General features: G+C 41.3%; 1 protein-coding gene across 2 annotated transcripts in view; it reads right to left on the reverse strand.

The window, feature by feature from the left end:
- LOC307216053 (glypican-5-like) overlaps positions 1-26,660 on the reverse strand; it is a 413,975-nt gene that overhangs the window by 255,226 nt on the left and 132,089 nt on the right. The window lies entirely within an intron of this gene.

A 26,660-nucleotide genomic window follows, 5' to 3' on the forward strand; every position in this document is an offset into this window, starting at 1 on the left:
CATTTCCATCAGATTGCGCAACACATGTATCAGAGAGGGGTTTGTGTGAGTTGTAGGACCAGCTCCTGCATGTAGCCAGGGTGTGAAATGACCCTAAAGCAGGCATAGGCAAACTCGGCCCTCCAGATGTTTTGAGACTACAATTCCCATCATCCCAGACCACTGGTCCTGTTAGCTAGGGATGATGGGAGTTGTAGTCCCAAAACATCTGGAGGGCCGAGTTTGCCTATGCCTGCCCTAAAGGGTTGAATACAGATAGTACAGCAGTGACGAAATCATTCCAATTCACTGTAAAGGAGCATGCTTATATTTCCAGAATACTTCTGAAACTTAATAAGCTATTAAAATTTACTATCAAAATAGGAAGTTGAAGTAGAGAAGTATTATAACAAACTATGTAACAACAACAACAACAACAACTATTGTTGTTGTTGTTGTTGTTGTTAATTTATTTATTTATTTATACCCCGTCCATCTGGCTGGGTTTCCACAGCTACTCTGGGCAGCTTCCACCAAAACATTAAAATACAATAATTCAACAAATATTAAAAACTTCCCTAAACAGGGCTGCCTTCAAATGTCTTCTAAAAGTCAGATAGTTGCTTATTTCCTTGACATCTGATGGGAGGGCAGGCACCACTACCAAGAAGGCCCTCTGCCTGGTTCCCTGTAACCTCACTTCTCGCAATGAGGGAACCACCAGAAGGCCCTCGCAGCTGGACCTCAGTGTCCAGGCAGAATGATGGGGGTGAAGAAACTCCTTCAGGTATACTGGGCTGAGGCCATTTAGGGCTTTAAAGGTCAGTACCAACACTTCGAATTGTGCCCGGAAACATACTGGGAGCCAATGCAGATCTCTCAGGACCAGTGTTATGTTGTCTTGGCGGCCGCTCCCAGTCACCAGTCTAGCTACCACATTCTGGATTAGTTGTAGTTTCTGGGTCACCTTCAAAGGTAGCCCCACATTGAGCGTTATGTTCTGGCTTGCAAGAGCAATCCTTTCATATCCATCACCTAGAGTTTTGAGATATCAGCCATGTGGGCTGGAGGAGGTCCTCTTTTTAAAAAAGTGGTTTTGATGTTGCAGTGGCACGGCTTTAGAAGCCCTGCCAGTTGTGCTAAGAATGAAAATGGATAAACATCATCATATGTACCATGTATCAAAAATCAGGAATTTCAGGGGACCCCCAAGGTTTGAAGAAGTACTGAAAAAACTGCTTGGAGAGAAATGGAAAATTGTGTGGAAGGCAAAATAAAACAAAAAGTATTCAGTGCCTGCAATGATTATATCTAGCTGAAAGGATGGAAGGCACCTGCAATTCAGTTAAAATTAAAAAAAGGAATAAACAATGCAGCAATTCTAAAACTAAAGGCCAATGACAACCCCAATGAATACATTGCACAACATGAACCGAATGGAAATGATCAGTAACACAAATGATTACAATGAAAGCTTAGCCAAGCTCTATTGCTACATACTAATTTGTTTACTTCTGCTTTTTTAGTTGAATTGCATGTGATTCCTTGAAACACACATGACTAGTCCATAAATTATTTATTATAAACACTTCAGTGTGCTGTTTTCTTCTTCTTCTAACTTTCACAATAATAATGGTAATGTTATAAGGAGGTATGAAGCAGAAAAGAAGTCCAAAAAGAAATACTCAAAAATTTCTTAGAGATTATGGTGATGGACAACTCTCACCATCCCTGGCAACTGGCCAGGGCTGATCTGGAAGGCCATAGGTTCCCTATTCCTCGGCCTTATCTTCCAAATAACATATAATTAAGGGTTGCAGAAACATTAGCTGAAACAAACAGAATGAGAGTTTTAGGTGGCTGACCTATTAATTAAAGCTTGCAGCTGTACATTTTGCAGTGTGTTGCTGAAATGATATACTACCGACCCATTTTTTGTGTAATAATTATCAATAATTTGGCACCCATAGAGATGTGAATTCTAGAGTTGTGAATACACACCCCATCTGATTTGTGGTAGTTCCTCAGATATGGGACCTGATTTAACATCTCGTATTGGACCCAATCGGACCTGGGAAGACCTGAACCAATCCAGGCCACAACTTGAATTGGGGCCTTAAAAGTACTCTAGTTTTTAACGTTAAAACTGGCATGGGGTGGGGCAAAAAAGAGGCAAAAACAGCAACTCTCACCTGCATTGTTTCCTTCTCCCCCCTCCAGACTGCATGTTTAATCAACGTTTTAAACACTAATTAAACATGTGGTCAGCAGTGGGCGGGGGGAAGTCACCAACCATGTATTTCTTTAGGGTTTAAAACCATGATTAAAGAGGTCCCTCCCCCAATTTAAATGAATAAAAGGTAAAGGTACCCCTGCCCGTACGGGCCAGTCTTGACAGACTCTGGGGTTGTGCGCCCATCTCACTTAAGAGGCCAGGGGCCAGCGCTGTCCGGAGACACTTCCGGGTCACGTGGCCAGCGTGACAAAGCTGCATCTGGCGAGCCAGAGCCACACACGGAAACGCCGTTTACCTTCCCGCTGGTAAGCGGTCCCTATTTATCTACTTGCACCCGGAGGTGCTTTCGAACTGCTAGGTTGGCAGGCGCTGGGACTGAGCAGCGGGAGCGCGCCCCGCCGCAGGGATTCAAACCGCCGACCTTTCAATCTGCAAGTCCTAGGCGCTGAGGCTTTAACCCACAGCGCCACCTGTGTCCCTAATTTAAATGAATAATGGTATGGAAATATTTCAAATAAATAAAGTGAGTGCAATGTATGAATAATAAAAGTGATAACTAATGGTGAAGTCTAAAGGTGAATGCAGCATTAATTCCTATCATGGAATATTGTTTGACAGCACCATATATTTTCCTTGGCTATTTTGTTTTCCATACCAATAGCTGGTTGATAACTGGTAAGTGTAGCCTATCAGTCTCAGCGGTACGCCTGTCTTTCTTAATTCAAGAAGTTTACATACATGAAGCATTGTGCAGTTATTACAAATACTCAGCATTTCAACAGCTTCACACCAAAAAGGAGAAAAAAGATCCCCTCATTTGTCCTTTGAATTCTCACAGCTTGAGAGACCCAACAGATTCAGATCATATTTAATATGTCTATAATCAAATACAGAGGGGGGGGGGGAATCATCTCCTTCTAAAACTGGAAATCTCTTATCTCCCTAAATCTCCAGATCCTTTACTCTCTGTTCAGAGACCTCTCCGATTTCTGAAAGGGAGACATTTTTCAGGGGCGAATCTAGCTTGCAGAGAGTTGAAAAGTTATTTTAAATTATTGCAGACATTTTGCAAATATTCAATGTAATTCCAGGCGTGGTGTATTAAAAAATAAATAAATCCCAGCAATGTGGCAATATGATCTTTTGAACTGACTCATTGCTTTGTGTGACCTGAAGATGCTTAAAAGGATAATGGCTATCTGCACAAAGATACCCTTAAGATCAAGTACTAATCATTCTTGACTGTCAACTCCTACCTTGTTAGCAGTGATGTTTGGCTTTGGATATTGACAATCAGAAAAGGTTTGTGCCTAAGGGTATAATTACCATAGTCCGGTAAATAAAAGGGGAATCTATTGGGAATCAATCCAATAAATCCTTTTAAAAGCTCTCAAAAATATTAGGTAACTCTTTAGAAAGATAGCATAAGAAGAAATCAATTTAAAAGATTTCCATTTTAATTCAATTTCCATTTTGGAAATTAATTATATTAGGCCAGAGATGTGCTGGGAGCTCATGTTCTCTTAGCTGGAATAAAAAAAAATATTATCAAAGTATGGCTGAAGCTTTTTTCTTTCTTTCTAAGTCATGTCCTCTTGTAAAACACACATAAAGAAACATGAGAATAGTCTTCACAATACTGAGTAAAATAGTAATTAATCTAAACATGGCTAATAGAAAGCATGCACAACCAAAGCTCTTTAATTTAAAAAGGTTTTAAAATCTATAGCTTTTCCCTATACAGGGAGAAGTCAGCCAAAACATTTTTATTTTTTTGGCAGGCATTTGTGGGTATTGTTTTCCAAATGGGATTTTGATCCCTACAGTCTGATTTAACTTTTTTAAATGATGTTTTAATGTGACTGTGATTATTTTTGTTTCCTTATTATAAAAATGTACAAATGTATGTTTGCTGCTTGAAGATTTTAACGGAAGGCTGGGGTAAAAATACTGAAATTAATACATCCCACATATTTTACTTGGCACATTCTTCTGTGAATCATTTAATTTCGCAACACGGTATTTTGAAGCTGTGAAGTTGGATGAGAGGTCAATAAAATATTAACCTCTGTTGGTATTATGACTCTGTCTGGTTGTACACTACTCTATCCCACATAACAAGATTTTTTTGCCTTACTCACTGCCTCAACACTTCCCCCAGCAGACACAGACCAATTTACAAGGTCAGTTGAGCTGAGTTTTTCTCTCGTGACTTTGAGCCAGAATACGAAACCAGGATCAGAATTGGTTTTCGTATCCTGGTTTGTAAACCAAGATTAAACCACAGCTTCCCCGTTCATTTGCTATGGAAAGAAATGGCTTTGCAAATCCTAGAAGTTGTCTGTTATGGCATACAAGAGGAGGGAGGGGTTGTGGAAGCACAATGCTTGCATTAGACCAAAATAGTTATGCCTGAACTAACTCAGTATCTCTCTGTTACTTGATAGCTTGCCTAAACTGGCAGGTACCTCATTCAAACAACAGGAAAGCTTAATTGGCCAGCCAAGAAATCACATGCTAGCTATACTTATCAGTCCTCAACATGTCCAGCAAATGGCTTATTCCCAATTTGCCCATTTGAAAACCTAAGTATCTAAGCGTGTAATTTGCCTATGACTCACACCCATTGTCATGAGGCTGCTTCAGAAGCAGACAGAGAGGTGACAATGATAATATTATTTTTACCCTAACACTAATTTAAATGCATTTTTATTCATATGCACCTATTTTTTATTGTGTTTTATTATTTTATAACAATATTTTATTATCTGTGGCATGGGTGAAGATGAAAATACTCCCTTAGGATTAAGTCCTTATCTTCACAAGACACTGACTTACCGCTTGAGTAAACTACAGCCCAATTTAGAAAAATCTGAGACGTTTTAACTGCATTTATGTACACATTAGGTGCTCAGTTGATGGCATATATGGTATTCAGTAGCAGTGTGCCTGTCTATGTTAACTGCAATAACTTATTGATTTGACCCAAAGGTCAGCATTTAGGAAACAAGAAAGATGACACCTTCTCTTTTCTTCTGAAGAACTTGTGGACTATGAATGCAGGCAATCTGTCCCTTCCTGTCATCATGCCATAAAATGCCATCCCTCCCTCCCCACTCTCTAAATATGCATGCAAACAAAACCATCACAAGTCATCACATAAAGCTTTTAAACACCATTCAGTTCCCATGTGAATTGAAAACTACTTCATTTTGATTGAATTTCCCAGTCAATGCAGCTTATATTCTTAAACTGTAGATTTCTTACTATTTCTGAAATACATATACCCTTTGAAACCTTCTGCTGTCCACACCTTTCAACTCTGTCCCCTGTCACTCTCTACTGGAAGGCTGGTTAGTACTAATAGGAATATTTTAGGTAGCATTTCTACTGTTGCAGATGAAAATCTCCATTTTTTTCAATAATTAAATTATCTTATGCTAGATTTCAGCCTCCAATGACTTGTGAAAGTATTCTGCACTTTTTAAATACTTCAAGCAATAGTCAAGTAATGATTTGGCATGACAACTTTTTAAAAATAAAAAGGTACTTTCCCCACTAGGAACAAGCGAGTCATCACACAGACAATTAAATATGGCTATGCAAAGATGCCCCTGGAGTGTCTGCCCAGCTCTGAACCTGCTGTTGCCTTCCCCATTTGTGACAGCAATGTTGCTGCTGCTGGTTATTGCCATAATAATAATATCATAATAATTTATTATTTATATATACCCCAAAAAAAATCTGGCTGCGTTTCCCCAGCCACTCCGGGCGGCTTCCAACAAAAGATTAAAAATACATTAAAACATCGGTCATTAAAAACTTCCCTAAACAGGGCTGCCTTCAGATGTTTTCTAAAGGTCAGGTAGTTGTTTATTTCTTTGACATCTGATGGGAGGGCATTCCACAGGGTGGGCACCACTCCCAAGAAGGCAACATGCCTGGTTCCCTGTATCTTGGCTTCTCGCAGTAAGGGAACCACCAGAAGGCCCTTGGCTCTGGATCACAGTGTCCACATTGAACAATAGGAGTGGAGATGGTCCTTTGGGTATACTTGGCCGAGGCCATTTAGGGCTTTAAAGATCAGCACCAACACTTTGAATTGTGCTCACACCTGCCTCTGCCTCACTGTGTGAGCCACTGCTGAGTCAGTGTGAGGCCTCAGTGGCATGAATTAGGAAGTGTGAGGGTTCAGCCACTATGCTTGTGCTGCTGGCACACTACTGGGAGCTAAGCCATGGCTTGGCTTAGTGCTGCATCCAAACTCAGAAAGTAGTCAAACTCTTCTCAACATTCTGTGTACAGAGTTGGTATATTATGTGCTGATGCAGAACAGGCTTTGTCTGTTGTGGCACCCTGAATATAGAATGCTCTCTTCTTGGAAGTCTAGCTGGTACCAACTGTGGCATCTTTATGGCAGCAGCTTGAAGCCCATTTATTTTCCAAAGCTTTCTGTGACTGAAATAATTTTTATGGAACCATCCCACAGCATTCAGTTTTTACCTGGGTTATATTACTGGTGTCTATCTGCTCGGTGTTTAGCATATTATTGAGACATGCTTTGCATATTTGATTTCATATGTTTGTAACCCACATTGGGGTTGGCAAAAAAGAGGGGTGAAGTAGACATTTCCTAAATAAATATATAATATATTTAGAAACTGGTATTACCTGTTCCTGACTCCCTAACCCCCACCATCAGTTGCTTCTACAGATTACTCTATGTATGCAAAGAGTCTCAACTAGCATAAATTCCAGGATAATTTAATTTTTTACCAGCTGGAAATACTGGCTCTTTGCTTGAATTAATACTAAAAAGCAATCTACCACTAGAATGAATCATGCATTCCTATGCTGATGCACTTACACAAATGCACAAGCATAATATGCTGTTATCTGAATTACATTACTATAATATAGTTCACTATATAAATTAACTTAACAAGAACCAAGAGTGATTAGATCATGAATCTTAAATATTCTCATTCTGCAATAGCAGCACTAAGAGAAGATTGTCTCCATTCTGATCCTTTACTGATCTGTGGGCTTCACTTTCCAGCTTCCATATAGCCTTAGACAGGCATGTTTCTCCTGGTGGGATGAGAGGGAGAACAGGGATATCCTGGCTAGCTCTCTCCGCCCTGCTACCTTCCATGAACTGGAAGACAACCTTCTGCAGTGGGGAGAATGTTGTACTCATGGAGGCAGCACCACATGATTTAAAGCTCTGTGTGATATCAGCTCTATATTGTGTGGAGAGCCTCTACAAGTATACAGGCTTCTTGCTCCAGATGTTTGCCCTCCCATGTGTGAAAGGCGAAGTTGGGAGGGCACAAATCCAGCAAACAGCCTGGAACAAAAAGGGAAGGACAGGTAAGAAACAGACAGCCAGGGTTTTATCAAGATTAGGATGACAGGAGACAAGGGAGTTTGGTAGTGGGTCTTTCAGGACTCTGGACAGAGCTCAGGAAGTCAACAACAACTTGTTCCGACTAGTGCTACTTCTCAACTGAGCTGTTTTATAGTCCCTAAGCCTGACCACATGTCACCGGCTCCACCCACTTGCTGAACAGCGTGGAGGCTTACATTTTTAGTCTTGAGTCTAGAATGAGCTTGTGCTGGGCAAGCTGCCTATGTTTGTGTCTCAGCTCCATGGAGTGTGAGCCTCTTAGAGGTGAATATGCTTGACTCTTGCTGGCTCAGGCCCAGTGCCTCCTCAATCAGTACCTCAGCCTCTGTGTTCAAGTTACTGCTGGACTCTGAGGTCATGACCAAAGGCAGTAGGACCAAGCAACAGGGAAACAACAGAAGTGGTAGAGATGGGTAGTGTGTCTCTGGTTTCCCTCATGTGATTCTATGGACATGGGAAGAACAGCTAGGATTTCTAGTTTCAAACGAATTTCTGAAACAAGAACTCCTCAGCACAGCTTCCAGTTGCTTGACATTATTTGAATCCATTTCCTATCCAGATTATTAGAGCACATGTGTTTTAAGTGTTTGATATCATTGTGCTTATTATTCTATCAAGCTTCTTTGTGTGAGGTGTTCTACTGACGCATCCCTGCACTACTACAGGTTGGTAAAACAATACCAAAATCTAAAATAAAATATTGATGCAACCATATGTACAAACCACAAGATTTGTTTTATGTGGTTTTCTTATCTATACACACAACTGCGCATGTAAATCAATAAAATGCTTCACAAAAAGTATTGTTCTGCAAACATATATATGGCTGAAATGAAAGCAGCAACAAAAGGAACATGAACAAAAATTGGATTTTTATTGTTTTAAAGGAAATAATCAAGATTTCTAATGCATTTGACTCTACTTTAGAAATAAGGCCAGGTAATTCAGAACTCCAAACTTGAGGGAGGAAAATGTGATTTGGATAATGTCAGAACATCCCTCGAAAGGATTCCATGGAATTTTATTTCCAAGACTCAAGGAATTATTGATTACTTGAAACTGAACAAAATCACAACTCATGTGAAAGTTCTAGAGCTGAATAGATATTTAACTACCCATCTTTTATATGCCCATCACAAATAGTCTTAAAACCCCCAGCATTACAACCTAAGTTGATAGGTTGTAGGTTTTTCCTGTCCTGTTATCTAGTGCCTCTGATACATACGGTATGTATTAAGAATATTCCTGGAAACTTTCCTACTGCAAATAAATGATATGTATATTCATTTCATGCCCACAATAACAGACCGATGCATTTTAAGAGTGTCACAACAATCTGTAGCCTGTTGGATCTATGAAGATGTCTGACCTTCCAGAAATGGGCATGGAATTCTTGGCTTGTTCAGGAAGTAGACAGTGTGGCTGTGACATTTTCAACTACTGCAGTCCATTTCTGTTTGTCATGAGATAATCACAAGTGATCATCTCATGCCCAGGGTAGGTGAGACTGTTGTGTGACTGCACAAATCACATAAAATAACTTGACTTTCATTTTGGCATGAGAGGGGCAGCTCTGTCCAACAAATGACACTTCCTTTTCTTTGAGCTGCAGAAAGGAGCCTTTTCTTTTTTTATAAAAAAAAAAAGAGACAGAAAGAGAATGAATATTGTATTACAATCCTTTGTACGCTGCCCGCCTTCCAACATGGAACCTTTAAAGCAAAGTGTAAGCATCTAGAAGTTATCCCACAATATGATGTCTCTCAGATAGGCAAAAGGTCGCTAAGAAGTTACTAAAGAAAGGACTGAAGAAACCACAGGATTCTGTGAGTTAAATTTGTTTTCAGAGAGCTTCAGGTCATCCTTTCTGATAATATTAACTTTCAGTGGAATGTTTTTCAGTGTATACCTTCCACCACTGCCCCAAAGAGAGTTATCTGCTTTAAAAAATGAATAAGGGAGAGTGACAGAGAGGGGGTAAAGTAGTTCTGAATCTAAAGCTCTTCAACAAAGCTTTTAGCTAGTTCACTGACCAGAAGTGAGATACCAGCAATGAGCAGTTGTAGAAAATTTGGGTACAAGTGTCAACTTACACTATCTTACACTATCTGTTTTGGCTATTCCACATCACACAGAAAGCAACTCTGATTTGTCTTCACAGGCCATTATTATGTTTCTCATTTTCCTACAGCCCCACAAAAATCCTACATAAAAATGAAGTGCAGATAAGCAAAACCAGTTGCACATGGGCCTGCCTTTAAAAATGGTTTGTGCTTAGTTCAGAAACTTTGCCCAACTTTGCCCCCCACCCCCAAAACCCTTTTGTGTCCGGATTTTCACTTTTTGAAATATGGCAACCCTACATACTATGCCAAGGGACGCAGGTGGCGCTGTGGGTTAAAGCCTCAGCACCTAGGGCTTGCCGATCGAAAGGTCGGCGGTTCGAATCCCTGCGGCGGGGTGCGCTCCCGCTGCTCGGTCCCAGCGCCTGCCAACCTAGCAGTTCGAAAGCACCTCCGGGTGCAAGTAGATAAATAGGGACCGCTTACCAGCGGGAAGGTAAACGGCGTTTCCGTGTGCGGCTCTGGCTCTGGCTCTGGCTCTGGCCAGAGCAGCGATGTCACGCTGGCCACGTGACCCGGAAGTGTCTCCGGACAGCGCTGGCCACTTAAGTGAGATGGGCGCACAACCCCAGAGTCTGTCAAGACTGGCCCGTACGGGCAGGGGTACCTTTACCTTTACCTTTACATACTATGCCAGAACGTTAGCTGCACTGGCTCAAAGTCTGTCGCTGCATCAAATATAAAGTGCTTGTTTTAACCTAGAAGGGAAACATTAACAGCTTAGGACCAGGTCACAAGGAGTGTCATCTGGTTTCCTATTGTGCTCCCTGAACACTTAAGATGCTCTTTTGCGCTGCTGTTGCAGGTGCTTCTGCAAAGTAAAGTGAGATGGGTGTCTGCCAAAGCAGATCTTCCTCACTTGGCTGAAAACCTTTTTATTCACCCTGATTTTTCAAATCTGGTTTGTTTTTATGCTTTCTCTGTTATAAGAAAATTCTGTCTTTTATTGTTTGTTTTAATTGTTTGTTTTAATTATTATATATTGTATATTTTAACACTGTTTCATTTGCAGGTCACCCAGGGAATATTTCTTGATGGCAGCTGTATCATTTTTTATTATTTCATTCATTCATTCATTCATTCATTCATTCATTCATTGAATTTATGTACCGCCCTATACATAAAGGTCTCAAGACAGTTCACAGAACAAAAGCAGAATATAAAACCACAAAATAGATAATCAAAATAAAAACAACAACAACCCAATAACCTCCCCCCACCCCCACATTTTAAAAGGGCATAGAATGTCAATCAAATCAATCAAAGGCTTGGTTAAAAAGGAACGTTTTTGCTTGGCATCTGAAGGTGTATAATGAAGACACCAAGTGAACTTTCCTGGGGAGAGCATTCCACAGATGGGGAGCCACTGCAGAGAAGGCCCATTCTCATGTTGCCACCCTCCGTACCTCTTGAGGAGGAGGCACACGAAGGAGGGCCTCAGAAGATGATTGCAGTGTCCATGTTGGTTCACATGGGGAGAGCTGGTCCTTGAGGTATTATGGTCCCTTTAAAAAGAATCACTGAAAGTTTTAAACACAGGTGAAAAGACTTTCAAATGTGGTTGGACTACAACTCCCATTATCCATTACCATTGGCCATGCTGGCTGGGCCTGATGGAAGCTGAAAATGTCTGAAATTTCCACAAATTCTTTCAGACTGGGTTTAAAAGGAGCATAATGTCCAGTGGCTCTGGTAAATGGCAGCCATACACCCTGATCCTGGCCATATATACTCAAAATAAGTTTTGATGAGTTTCCATGAACTTACTCCCAGCCCATGTAAGTATGCTTGGGTTGCAGTCATGGGTGCCTAAGGCCAAAATGTAAGGGCTCTTGGGTAGGCAAAGTATATTTTCCCTCAGCATATATACTGCAATGGTAGCAATATTTTTTAAAACCCTAAAAAATATTTTAATATAGAATCCTTGTAATAATTGAAAAGAAGAGTAAATGTAAAACATGCCAAGCCTTGTTATTTTTTAAGTCTGAATTGCCTTTGGGGTAGCAAATGAAAACTCAGAAATGTAAAATATGAAAGTAATAAAACACACAATTGCTCAGAACTTGATAATGATCTTTTTTGGGGGGAAATCTGTGGATTTCTGGTGACCTTTGATGATGAATCTGAGCATTGCATTTAATTGAATGTATTTGAAATGAAACCTAAAATAAAAACAGCTGTTGGAAGAACATGCATGACAAACCTTTTCATTGGGAAAAAATGCTGCTTTGGAGCTATTTTGTTTTGGCTTATTCTAACTAGACTGGCATTCAGTGAATTTGATTCAATACCAGACCATTTACAGTAGCTGTTAGTGGCATCCAGTAAAGCCAACTGGATTGTCTAACATCTCAAAATGACATTGTCAGAGCCAATTCCACCCAAGCAAGACTTATATTGCCCAATAAGTTTGGAGTGCATTTTTTAAAATGCCATTTAGCTGTGTTGGCTCCCTAAAATGCCATTTAGCTGTGTTGGAGCCTAGGAGTTATGCAGTGGTTATAGACAGACAGTGTTTTCACCAGTAACAATCCTTGCTATTCAAAAAGCAGAGACAACTCTGAGCCACTAAAGCTCTCTTCAGAAATTACAGTGGTACTTCGGGTTACATACGCTTCAGGTTACAGACTCCACTAACCCAGAAATAGTACCTCAGGTTAAGAACTTTGCTTCAGGATGAGAACAGAAATCGTGTGGCGGCGGCGCAGCCACAGCGGGAGGCCCCATTAGCTAAAGTGGTACCTCAGGTTAAGAACAGTTTCAGGTTAAGAACGGACCTCCAGAACAAATTAAATTCTTAAGCCGAGGTACCACTGTAATTAAAAGAATGCACAGAGGGAAAGCAGGGCTGTGCAAGTTGGCCCCACCCCCTCAGTCTTCTGGCTCCACCTCCAGACTTTCACACATTGAGCAGAAGGTCTGAGGAGGGAACTGAACCACATTCAGCTGGACATATGCAGGTTGTCTCTTTAGACCAAGAATGGGATAGTGCTATGTAGAAGTGGGCTCCAGGTGAACCTTGGAAGATGTGAGCAAGATTTGAAGAAGGAGAGAGTTGACTTTATTAGATTCAGAGATGAGGAAGATGCTTACAATTGATTTCCAGTGCTGGAAATATCTAAATAACCTGACTGACTAGAATATGCTCTGACACCCTATAATTAGGGGGGTCAGAGAATCCCAACAAAAATGGGAAAGGAAGCAGAAATTGCTGTGGTCTGGAACAGAAATCAGTCAAATGACTATGACCGGTCTTCATTCATATCACTGCCTTTTCAGTCAACAATTGATACCTACTGAATTTTTTCCACATTATCTTAACATTTCATTTACACCGAAATGAATGTAAAATACGTAAGTTATGTAAATGGTGGCACAAGTGATGTAACATGTTAAATAGTGGACAGCAAGCTAAATGTCATGGTATTTGGCAGAAACCAAACTGCAGCAGAGCAGAAGCAGCACTGATTAGAAAGAATACAGATCAGACTAGAAAATGCTGCCTCCTTACACCCCCAGCTCAATATTTTAACAGTGGGTGGGGTGGGGGGAGATCAGCAGCATAATGTGTCCTTTTGAAAACAAAACAAGTTTCTTTTCTTCAACCTTTTTGTTTTTAACAAAAACCTGAAACATCTGAGTGGTACATTTATAGTTTCTTGGATGACAGCTCCAAATTTAAACATTCCTTTGTTCCGTGCCTGTACAGAATCTTCCTTCAGCCCATATATCACTACCCCATTTCAGGAATTTATGGCACACGAAGATAGACTGTAGGGATTGCACAAATTACCTGAAATGCTTCCTTATGAGAACAATGAAAGAAAACTGCTATAAGGCCAAATCTTAAAGCAAGCACAACGGAGCAGCTGAATAATTGTGCCAGCGTTATTTTAACAACAGTAGTCACCCTTTTTTATTCAATATTTGCCCTGAAATGGACATTTCTGCATTGCTCAATAGCTGACTCAAATTCCTGACCCCACAGTTGGCCTATAGTCGAGAACCCCTGGAAATCTCCTCCCTCCACAGTTACTGATAGTAAAAAAAGAGCTTCCCCTGGTGCCTGCAATTGCCATAAGTGGAGAATCGGCTAGGTTTAAAGATGGATTAAAATTCTACTCTCCACACACGCTGTAGTCCCAATCCAGATCATGCCAGGATGCTTCCTTTTGCGTATGAAAAAGCACATATATAGCTAGAGGCTATGAATTCAACTGAATGTGTTTGACACTGAATGTGTTTGACACTGAAGGCTCATTCACACTTGCATTTGTCTCTCTGCTTCCCCCAGGAAAAACTGCTCTTTACCACTGAATCAAACCAAACGTCAAGTTGGGCTTTCCACACATTTACATTTGCTACGATCCAGTGGTAAAGAGCCGGTTTTCCCAGGGAAAGTGGCAAGGCAAGTGGGAAGCATATCAGGCCAGTGGCTAGAAAGTACGGAACAAGCAGAAAACTCTTCGACCTGCGCTTTCTAGACAAGCGATGAGCCCCAGGCCAGTGGGATTGTGCCTGTTTCACTAGGATTGACAAAATGGCGCTTTGAAGTATCAGAACATGACTGCCCAAAGCAGGTCTCCTGAAGGTATTTCTAAGAGATTGTGCTTCTTCACTGGGATTTTGGACTTGTTTTCGAGTTGTGCAATTGTTTGAATCTAGGCATGAACTTTTTCAAACCTACCGTATTTTTCCATGTATAACAGACCCCCATGTATAAGACGCACCCCTATTTTTGGGAACTCAAACTTAAGGAAATGGGGGAAGATTGCCCAGAGTTGTTCAGCATTTTTGTGAGGGATGGTTGAGCTTTTTTTAGGGGGGATATTGCTGCGAAAATTGCTCACCCTTCTAACCTGTGCTACCGTGCACACACCCAAAAAACCACCTATCAGCTGTTCCCTCACCGCCATAAGCCGCTAATCACCCCATTGATGCAGCAACAGCAAATAGACACCAGCCCTTGTCGCAGCCACCAGTAGCACCACTAGCGGAACCAACCAATCCCACATCACCAATATGCACTGATCATTTTTTAACATTATTTTTTTTTGGGGGGGGGACATCATCTAATACACAGAAAGGTATGGTATCTTCTGATCCCTCAGATATGGGCTCCCATTTCCTCCTCCATAACAGTCACAGCAGCCCTTGCCTGACACATACACTGGAACAGGAATGTTTTGAATGCAGAAATTTCTCGAGCAAACAAGGAGGCTGTAGCATTTTATTATCAAATTCACTGGACCATGTTTTCCTATTAGTTTCACTCAGTGTTGGCAAGCATCTTTCCAAGAAGTTAACATGGGATGTTCCTCATTTTCTGCTTTTCAGTTTAGTTGAGCATCTGAATATCTGGGAACCTCACCACAGCCCAGCGGAGAGCAAGACAAAGACTTGTCATTAACACAACAACAGCGGGAGGCATACATCAAAGACTTGCAAAATATGGCCACTCATTTCCATCCACCTTGGCCCCAAAGCAAAATGCTAAAGCAGTTCCAAATGTTTGAATCTGCTCTCTAGCGTGGAAAGCAAAACAACAACCAAGAAGAGTCTTCCTCTGGCTACAGTCTAAACACTGCCCATTTCTGACCAGACTGTGCACTGTGTTGCCTTTTCAGGCTTATCAGATCCAAATGGCACATGATAGTGGCAATTATGCAAAAACCATCTCAAGAAAATCTTCACTGTTATGCATCTTGGATTTATGAGCTCCCAATTGTAGATCAAGTGAGGTCATAAATCCCGCATGTTTATAAATAGAGTAACGGTACCCTTTAGTGAGCTATGTTTTTGAATTTACAAGCTTCAGTTTCTCCCTTAGGTCCCATTGCAATTTCTGTCCAGGAGTGTAATCCTGATTACAGATGGGCATCACGCTTCTATAAACTTGATGCTGGCAAAAGTATTCTCTTGGCAGACCTCGGCGCCTTGTTCTGATCCAACCATAAAGCTTTATGAAGAACATTGTGTTAAAATGGAATGGTGTGATGACAACTTGCATTCTCAGGGGGTGGGGAATGGATGTAGAAGAGTAATATAAAAAATATAGGAAAATACTACATGTCTTCCATCCTGAACACCATTCCACTAAGAGAACAAGAAATGTGTTAGAGATGTCCAGGCTTCTTAGGGACACCTGATGAGCATGAATGATTATTATAGCTTTTTAAATTTTGGAATAACTGTGCTTTTAGATTGTGAAGCCCTTTGGGGGATAAAGCTGACAAGATTGTTGCCATCTGCCCTGAGCACATGAGACAGGGCCTATCAATACATAATGAAATGTTTAGTGGAATGGTAAAACCCAAAGTAAATATTCTACCATTGTTGCTAAACAAAACCTAATATTGCACTGAGAAATAAGAATTATCATTTTCTATAGCTTAGAAAAAATGCTGAGATGGGTAAAGCCATAGGAATAAAAATATTTTGAAGGCTGGTTATGTGACCTTCCACCTTTCTTTGCCACATTACACAACTATCCAAGATAATGTATATATAAATCAGAGATGACCCAAAATTTCTCAGAAGATTTTTTTTCTGATTTTTTTTTGAGATTCTTCCTTTTTCTCACCTCCCCAAAAGATGGTCATTATGCCTAATTTTTTTCTAATATTCTCTATCTTTTTTTTTTTGCAGCAGCAGCAGCAGCCACCATTTCTGCCTCTTCACACACACACACACACACACACAGAGAGAGAGAGAGAGAGAGAGAGAGAGAGAGGGAGAGGGAGAGAGGGATAGTACCCTGGAATGACACTAGGCCTGGGGTACTGGAGGATGCAAAATTGTGGTCAGGGTGCAGGCATCAGTGCTCCAGCAAAAGCCCTCAAACAAAACACCACCTTGGGGAGGGGAGGGGAAGAAAGAAGCTGTCTACTACCATTGCTGCTGGTGAGTCTCATCCCTCATTAACTGCTGGAGAAGTTCTCCTCCCCATGGAGAAATCTGCTGTCCTCACAGAAGCGTGAAGGACCTTGAGGGGCAACTTGTGCACCACTCTAATATAAATAGACGAAGCAAACTTGAAAGTGCAAACAGAAAGGAAACAAGGCCTGTTTTGGAAAAATTAGCAAAAGTGTCTTAAGTGTGAAATAAACAAGCTCATATCTCCTCAGAGGCATGACGTATTCAAGGAACTCGTTTTTCAAACATTTTGTTTGAGTTTCTTCAAAAAGCACCTTGACTTGGGTATGTGGTGTGGGTAGTAGGCTTCCTTTCAGATATTTTGCCAGTTTTTGTCATCTTAAAACATTTCCAAAACAATATGCTTCTGTACATCTGGAGCCTAATGTGCAAATCAAAGAACACAAATACTAGTGTAAGAGTCAATGGGACTACAACAGCACAGTCAATGAAGTCAATAAAGCTACATCACTGAGCCTTTTTCTTAGTTCCATTTAGGTAATTCACCTCAATTATTTCAGTGGGAGTAGATGATTCATCATTTTATAGAAGGTCACTCAGGGCAGACTAGTTTCTCACATTACCTTTTGGGGGGGGGGACAATTCATGATATCCATTATACTCATGGTGACATGCTGGATTGGCTCATCGAAAGCACTGGGGTGGAAGGGGGGGAGGGAGAGACTATCGTGTTAAATGGCCGTGTGTGTGTGTGTTTATTCAACAGCAGCAGCAACAACAACAGTAGTCTTATGTTTATCAGACCTACATGTATAAAAAGTCCCAAGCAAGTGAAAACAAAGCATGAATATTGCAAGCTATCTGACAGATCCCCAGTGCTCATGAGCAGGAACACAGCCAAAGGCAATACCAAGAGAACGAGCATACGAAATGTCAGTAATTAATAACAGCAGAAGGACCTGGGAAGGAATGCAAAGCACGGCTGAAAAACTATCAGTAGCGAATTTTTCTCTGCAAGCCCCATCAGAATGAGTGGGAGTTGTAGAAGACACAGTTGAGTTTGTGCGGCACTCCTACCCAGGCAGAGGGCCTTCTCAGTAGTCGTACCCGCCCTGTGGAACGCCCTCCCATCAGATGTGAAGGAAATAAACAACTACCTGACGTTCAGAAGACATCTGAAGGCAGCCCTGTTTAGGGAAGTTTTTAAAGTTTGATGATTTACCATGTTTTTAATATTTTGTTGGGGGCCACCCAGAGTGGCTGAGGAAACCTAGCCAGATGGGCGGGGTATAAATAATAGATGATGATGATGATGATGATGATGATGATGCTTTCCATGTCAATAAGGTCTTATCCACACTTAACTTTCCTCCCTGCTTTTGAAGCAGTCTACTCCAAGCGAGTCCATTCCACTGTCAAACAGCTCCTACTGTAAGAAAGTTTTTTGTAGTGTTTAATGGGAATCTCCTTTCTTTTAACTTGAAGCCATTGGTTTGGTCCTACCCTTCAAAGCAGGGTAAAACAAACTTGCTCCATCTTCCATATGATATTTGATATGATATATTATATTATATTTGACAGCTTTCATGCATCCCTTGTTAGCTGTTTACGCCTTCTTTTCCCTCCCTCCACAGTAAGGAGTTCCTCACACTTTCAAAATAACAGGTACGGAGGTTTATAAATAAATCCCGAAACTGAGTTTTAAAAGAAGCTAAAGAGAATAAAGGCAGCTTTGGAAATCCTGCATGGGCAATAAATTCCCCAATGTCGTAAATGAATCCAAGGTCCCAGAAGACATAATCCTAAGAAACAATGGATTTCTCACGTCCAAATGAGTAAGCAGACTGTTCAAATTTTAGAAGCAGCAAGGGACATACGCAACAGTATTTCTATATAGATCGTATATCTTCAGGTCTTTGGGGGCCTCTATTCTACTAAAGACCCTTATCGTACTAAGGCAGGAGTGTTTCAGGTAGTCTAGTACGTGAAATATCATACTGCCTGAATGAAGTATTCATAGAATTGTTTTTCTTAAAAAGAGAATTAAACTTTAGGGCCAAACTAGAGGGTACATGGGAGGTGCATGAATCAGTCTCCAGGTGTGTGTGTGTGTTTAAAATAAAAAGCAGCTGTGGAGGTTGCAGTCAGAAAGATTAGGAGGCAGGATACTTCACCCTCTCTGCCATTTGTCTGCCCCAAATTCCCCCCTTCCACGGGCTCCAGCTACTTGGTGGTGAAAATGGCAAGACCCCTATAGCTTTTCCCAGCTGGGGAAGTAGTTCAGGGGAGGCAATTTTGAACCTGCCCACCTGTCTTTCTCCACTTCTGACTGCTGCCTCAGAATCTGCTTTTTCATTTTTTTAAAAAAACAAACCTGAGGAACAATTCACATATCTCCCATGTACTGTCTAGTTTCACCCTTAATCCAACACTCAAAATGTTATTCTAAAAAGGTGAAAAGGCGGGGAATGCAGTGGTGGGCTGGATGAGAGCTAATAAACTCAGAGCTGTTAGGAGACCTGTCACAGAGCTACATTTCCCAAACCCTTAACAAACTATAATTTCCAGGATTTCTTGAAAGAAGCCATGACTCTTAAAGTGGTATGAGAGTGATTTAAATGTGCAATGTGAATAAGACCACTTTATTAAAACTTTATTAAAACTCTGCTACCTGTCTCCTAATTTTTTCAGGATGAACTAGTATGCTGGATTTTGAAGCTCCCTAGTTATCCCATTAGTAGCATAATATTCAAGCCCTAAGGAAGAAGCAAATATGACAAAAGAAAGCAAGACCTGATGGATACAGGCATTCATCAGAAATGGATCCTGCAAGGCCAACAGAAAAGAATGACTAAAAATAAAAAAGCTCTTGGGAAAATGAACATCTATACTTTGTCAAATCTGGAAAAGATATTTGTCATAAGAATCTCTTCAAAAATATACTCCATTTCCTCTGCTGCCATAGCAGGTCATCATGCTGCAACTGTAGATGTCCACAAGTACCAATCTGTACACGATGTTGTTATAAGAATTTTTAGGTCTATATATATAAATATATAAACCACATGTCCAAAGCCCACAGGAAAAGTTCTAAAGCTATTTTGACTCTTTCAGTCACCTCAAATATTTCTCCACAAGGTCGAAGGAAATGCAAAAACCTCCCCATTGTCCCCGTCCTCACAAATCCTGCCTTAAGGTCACATTTAAGGTGTGAATAGGGTGAGCCTGTGACCTGGCTCAGGAATTAAGTATTATCATTACAAAAGAATGGCCAGGCTCCGCAGGTAATCCAGTCAAGTGACCATTAACAGGTAACCTGGCAGACAGAGTAAAAACAAGTGTGATGTATCTGGGGGGGGGGTGTCTTGGGCTACACCCCTTCTGTGATGTATGCATGATGTTTTTGGGGGTGGTCTTGGACTCCAGGGAGGGGAAATTTAAAATGTCTATATAAGGGCTTGTACACATGGCTCTGGATCCTCCTCCTCTCTCCTGCGTGTGGGGGAGCACCCTGTTGCAACAGTTAATAAAGATCAGGCTTAGTAGCTGCTTTGCTTCTCAATATTCTCTGGTTGGTCTCTGTTATTTTCTCCTACTGATAGAGAAGCTACAAAAGGACTCTATATGGGCTCTTGAGTTACCCCATAAGGGGAAAGGAGCAAGTTAGTTTTTTTTACTTATATCAATGGTTTTTTGTTTGTTTGTTTGTTTGTTCACAATTTGCACTGAGGATGAGCCCTAGCTTCATATGGAAGTCTTGCCTTCCTATTACACAAATGGGGCTGGGGTAGCCAATGTGATGTTCTCTAGATGTCGCTGGAATACAGTTCCCAGCAGCTCCAACATAGATGGCCAATGGTCAGGGATGATGGGAGTTGCACACTCCCCCAAGAGGAACAAGACCTTTGCCAGGGGCATTAGCCTTGCACAGGCCACTCGTTTTGCACCTCTGCTGCCATGGGGAAGATCTGCGGCCGAGTGACAGAGCAACAGCAGGTCCAGGGGGCTCTCGTTCGTGGGCCTACTTCTGACATGTGGGTCCTTGGTAGGTGCCTGACCATGCTGCCCCTTGGTGCTGGCTATAATGGTAGAGCTTGTAACTTGTTGACACTTCCTTAGTATCAAGGACTTGGCAATTTGAGGGTTTGCCCTGGGTAGCTCCTTAGTCCTTTAATTTCAGGGTCTTGGATGCTCTTTCTATCAAACAATTCCTCATTCCTGGTACCTATTCTTGGACCCAGAAACATTACACTGGCCCTCCTTGTTTGCACTTTGTTTACAGCACTTGACTGGTATAGTCACAAAAGTAAAGATGGGCTGTGTACACAGCATAGATTTAAAGTAACCCCCTCCCCCCAAGAATCCTGGAAACTGTAATTTCCCACTTGCAGAGATAAAGTTCTCGGCACCCTTAACAGACTACAATTCTCAGGATTCTTGCTGGGAAGGGATGTGTTTTGCATGTGTTTTCAATGTATGATAGGTACACAGCCATAGGATACTCCCGCTCAGTAAAGTGCTAATTTAGGACTAAAGGACACAACTAATTAATAAGTGTTAAAGTCATGATTGAAAACTAATTGCTGCACCACAAATGTGATAAAATCTGAGTTTTTCTAGGTAGACCTTTAAAAGGCTGTACAAATATAGAACAGCAGAATTCAAATCAGGAAGAGGAAGGCAGCACATTTAGAAAAAAACTCACTGTGGCAGAGGAACAAAAATAACTGGCACCTCTAGTGATATTTTTCCTATATCCCCTGCTCTTCTTTGTGCACATGGAACAAGTCAGAAACCATTATATAGTTTTGTTTGAACTCTATACAAATACTGAAGAGAATAGGGAGAATTTCTGACTCAGAAATTGGATAGTCACAGCTTGAAATGTACATAAGTTACACAAAATGTTTTTCATGGAGAACATTGCAGATAGTAGCTTGAAACTCAAATGAATTAAATATATATATAGAAATGTACTTCAAAATTGTCTAAGGGTTTGGGGTAGTTTCATTATTGATCTGTATCTTTCTAAAGCTTCTTGATAGACCATGAAGCATGTTTGAAATTCTTTGTGTGAACAAATACATTTTGTTCTCTATTCATAGACTGTTTCGATTGAGATTCCCAATCATAGCTCCCTGCCCTTAAGATCTGAAACAAGATGAAAGCTAAACCTTGAGCTGACATTATCCACGCAACTTGAGGACAGATTTACTGCACTTTCTCCCTATATATAGTGGTGGCTGATAAGGGATTTAAATGGACCTCTGCCATTTAAGAGGCTTCATACATTACACAACATCGAGAAACTGTGAGTGGCTCACAATTCCAATAGTCATACTTCCTGTGTGACTGCAAATGGCACCACAACAAGGTAGGAAAAAGACACACATACACAATGAAAATTGGCAATGGTATGTGTCCATTTGTGCTTCCAACACCTTGAGTCTATAGACAACAGAGGTTTTAGAAGTGGGCTGTATTCTGGTGAAGTGAATTAACTCTGCATTTCCATCAAAGGAAGCCCAATCTCCAGCATTCTACTTTATTTTTTCCCATAAATTAAAAGCAGCTCTGCCAGAGCACTGTAAATTCCCTCCTCACAGAGATGCATCTGGCAACTTCGTTATGCAGTTTTTAATGAATGCTGAAGACGCACCTTTTAGTCCTGGCTTTTGAAACTTGAGATGTATATTTTTAGGACCCACACTATTTTTGTGATTGTAAGTTGTTTCACATTGTTTTTAACATTGTGTGTTAATTGCCCTACGTAATAAATTAGTACAAGCCAGAGGAGGAGCAGGAGCATGAACCAAACCTAATTTTTCCCACCCCTAGGACAGGCCCAGGAGCTGAGCAATTCCAGGCCAAAGATATCCTTAAACAGCAGTGGCTATAAAATATGGGTGTTATAGGGATGTTATACAGGGTTTGTCACACACTCTGGATGTAATCAGAAAACAAGGAGGTGACAGAGAGGAGGTGATGAGGTGATGGAATTGTCAGCAGCTACGGTGAAAGGTTGAAGAGGCAGGTGAAAGAGGTCAGATGGGAAAAGATAAGCAGAGATAATAAGAGAACAAATACGGGGTGCAGAAGATGGTTCATGTACAGAAAGCTTTATCAAGAGTGACAGAGAACTCTATTATCTTGCATAATAGCTTCTCCAGGGAAGTGGCAGGAGACCACTTCTCAAAATGTTTAAAGCTACACAGGACGCAGCAGAAACAGAAATGACTTGCTTTAGAAACCTACCAATGGTTTTTAAACGACAAGACGGTATCTGCATAATGAAGGAGACAAATCGCTTTCTTCAATTATCTCCACTTCTATTATCTGCCTATGATATCCAGAATAACATAGTGTTATGCGTTTCTTGCTTCCCAACTGGTGAGAGGTTCCAGGGGCAGCGCTACAAAGTTGTTTCCTTCGGATGAGAGAACATGGGATCTTGATTGTAACAATTTGCTACATTGGAAGCCGTTTGACCAGGAGTAGGCAACCTAAGGCCCGTGGGCCAGATGCAGCCCAATCGCCTTCTCAATCCGGCCTGCGGATGGTCTGGGAATCAGCGAGTTTTTACATGAGTAGAATGTGTGTGTTTTATTTAAAATGCATCTCTGGGTTATTTGTGGGGCATAGGAATTCGTTCTTTCCCCCCTAAAAATATAGTCCAGCCCACCACATGGTCTGAGGGACGGTGAACTGGCCCATGGCTGAAAAAGGTTGCTGACCCTTGTGTTTGACATTCCCATGGCAGGTAGCAAACTGAAATGAATTGGGCTCATTCGTTTAGTTTCCGATTTAGTTCTAAAACAAGCACACACTCCTCATACACACAAAAATTACTCCACGTTACATTGGTGCTAGAATGGGGCAAGTGAACATGACGCCTTCCAGATGTTTTGGAATATAACTCCTTTCAGCCCCATCCTCAAGCCATTGACCGAGGATGATGGGAGTTGTAGTCCAAAACATGTGGAGGAATCAGTGCTGGTTACCACCGTGCTAGAAGCACAGAATAAGGAAGACTGAACCGACAGATATATCATTCGGGGAGGTCAGCTTTAAAACCAGTTTCGCTTCATTTGACAAGTTCATTTAAGTGTGCTCCACAATATAAGCAACAACATATTTGGTATATTGAGCAGCAAATATAAACATTGGCAACCAAGGAGTTAAGAAGGTCCAAAAGCAGCAAGAGAATTAGCTGTTGCTAAAACAATTTTATGGTCTTTTCCACTTGACTGGAGGCAGTTTGTATGGCTGACTAGAATCTATTCAATGCTGTCAAACATCTAACACTCCCATAGCTAGGCGCCTTACAATGAATAACAAGCAGTCTAGCTGCCAATATGCTGGGGCTGCATTTTTCATCAGGGACTGGACCCTAACCCAGCAACACTCTAAATTCATTGTTTGATGCCTTGTTAATTTATGAGACCAACAATTTGCTGCAACAGACAGAAGTGCCAACTGAAATTCACTGGCTTACAGCCAACTAGGCCATACTCAGAGTAGACCTACTAAAAACAATGGTCCGTTGACTTCAATGGGTCTACTCCAAGTAGAACAAACACTGGTGTGTGTTATTTATATTATTTCCTTCTATTTTTGGGCCCACCATTCATTGTAAACAAGCCCAGCATTGGTTATAATGTAAAATCAACAGAAAACAAATTAACGACACAAAATACATTCTCTAAATAGAATCAAAACACTTTTAAACATCAGATAAAAATTTATTCAGACATAATTATGCAGCAGCTGGGAGACACTATAGCAAGCCACAGCAAAAATCCCCTACGCAGAATCCATTAGATACTCTAAACTTTCTGTTTGCATTTCGTTTGCCACTTGGCAGGCTGGAAAGGGATGGGGGGGTGGGTAGTGCACTACATGTTCCTGGGAAACCTGGTGCTAAATCATCAGGTAAGAGCACCAGGAAGGAAGCACTCAGCCACCCATGTGATATAGGTCTTTTTGTTTTGGGGAATATTTATTTTGACAATCAAGTGACTTAAGGTCCAAGGGCAACACTGCTTCCTGTGTCCTGAATGGAGCCAGAAGGTAATAGTTTACCAGCCAAGACGATTTCCAGTGCATGCTGGGAATCCCCATCGGCAGGAGGAAAAGTATCTTTAATGGACTGGCCCTGCAGCAAGCCTTCGACCAACATCCCTGGATTTTCTCAGCGCAGGGCTAGCCAAGGGAAAAAATGGCACATGGCCAAAGAATGCAACTGAAACACTCCAAGGAGAATGCATGCTGGAGTTCCATTGCTAGCATATAATTCATTAAAACTATTATTTTCTCTAGCTGCAAATTCATGATGGATTGCGCTATTTTATTTGTAGCACCTCAAGAGTGATTGGCTACTACACTACTTGCTGACAGCACATGGTGATTATCTGAACTGTGTGAGCTTCGGGGAAAGAAGCGACTAAGCTTTGTTCTCAGCGTTCTCCCAAAGTGTCCAGGAGTACTTTACAACGCTGTTCGGCCCACTTAATAAAGCTGTTCATTACCAGCTGGCAAGTACTGTAAATTCACTCTAAACAAAGTTACGTTCTTCACAGGGTGGCTATTTCCGTTTCAGATTTGGAAGATTTGCTACACATTAGTCTAAGGTTGTATGACCTGTCTGAAATTTCCAAGTTCTCGAGCTATTCACCTCAGGATGTAGCAACTGACAATGCAATTTTGCTCTTGGAATTGCATCTTCGATTCTAGGTGCTCTCAAGAAACCACCTGAATTACCATCCTAGTCAGAACTGAGACTCTGAAAAACTCAGATTACCTTGTTTCTGGGAAAGATGTGCAGGGCAGTGGACAGGGTCCTTGATTCACATGGAGGAAAGCCTGCTTAAGTCCTTGCTCAGTCATAAACCAGGCATGTCCAAAGTCTGTTTTGGGGGGCCTAATCCGGCCCCTGTGGCAGGGGTAAAATCCTAAAAAAAACACCTCAACAACTTCAATCCTTTGGTCGGCCCTCATGACCCTTCACTTCATCAAATCTGGCCCTCTTTGAAAAAAGTTTGGACACCACTGGCATAAACCATTTTTTGGTGGTCTTGGGCAAATAAATGTTAACCAAATCTATATCATAGGGTTGTTGTGTAGATGCCCATGCATCTTTAAGTGCTAAAAAGGGGGTGACTAACCTGTAGCTCTTCAGACATTGCTGGACCACAACTCTTATTATCCTAATTAATTGTCATAATGGCCATGCTGGCTGATGGGAGATATTGCTGAACAACACCTGGAATGCCACAGGTTACCTACCTCTGTGCTAAATAAATAAAGCTGAACTACTGATCAGTCTCAGACAGGTTTGGTGGATATCTACATTTGTCAAGCTCAAGCTTAGGACTTAGGCTGGGTCTCAAGCCCATTCAGCTCAGTCACGTGACCCAGCAACCCAGTGTAAGTTAAGGCGGCAAAAAGGGTGGTGAAACATTTATTCTAAAGGCTTGTTTTCCTTCAGCCAGGCTTAGGCTGGTTCAGATAGCTGTAACCCTCCTCCTGAATGGAGTTTGTATCTGGAGTAATTTACGCTATCTTAACTTAAACTGGAATAATTTATGCTGGCTTCCCCTATTTAGGATTGTTGACGTATACTTTTTTAAAAATGCTGATAGATGCCTAACCAACATTTCTTGGCACACCTCAAAAGAAGGCAACCTTCTGAAGCAGCTCCTTTGAAAGGGAAAGGAAAGAAGAACCTAGAAAAGGGATGGGACCTCTTCTTCTCCAGATGTTGTGTATCAGGACTGATAGTAATGACCCAATGCCACCTGGAAGAACAAAAGGTCCACATCCCTGACATAAGGAGTTCAGAATCATGGCAGAGGTGAGATTGCTCCTGCTGACTCACAAAACTGCACCAGGCCTCCTAATGCTGACCATCCCTACATTCATTTGGTTATGCAAGCATTTTGTTCTCACATCCAGTTATCTTCATTGGTGGCAATGGTAGGACCTGGAAGAAGGCCTTGTTATGGTTTTGACTTGATTCCTGCAGTCCTCTTCTGCT

Source organism: Podarcis cretensis (genome assembly GCF_951804945.1).
Source record: "Podarcis cretensis genome assembly, chromosome: 5".
Taxonomy (NCBI): domain Eukaryota; kingdom Metazoa; phylum Chordata; class Lepidosauria; order Squamata; family Lacertidae; genus Podarcis; species Podarcis cretensis.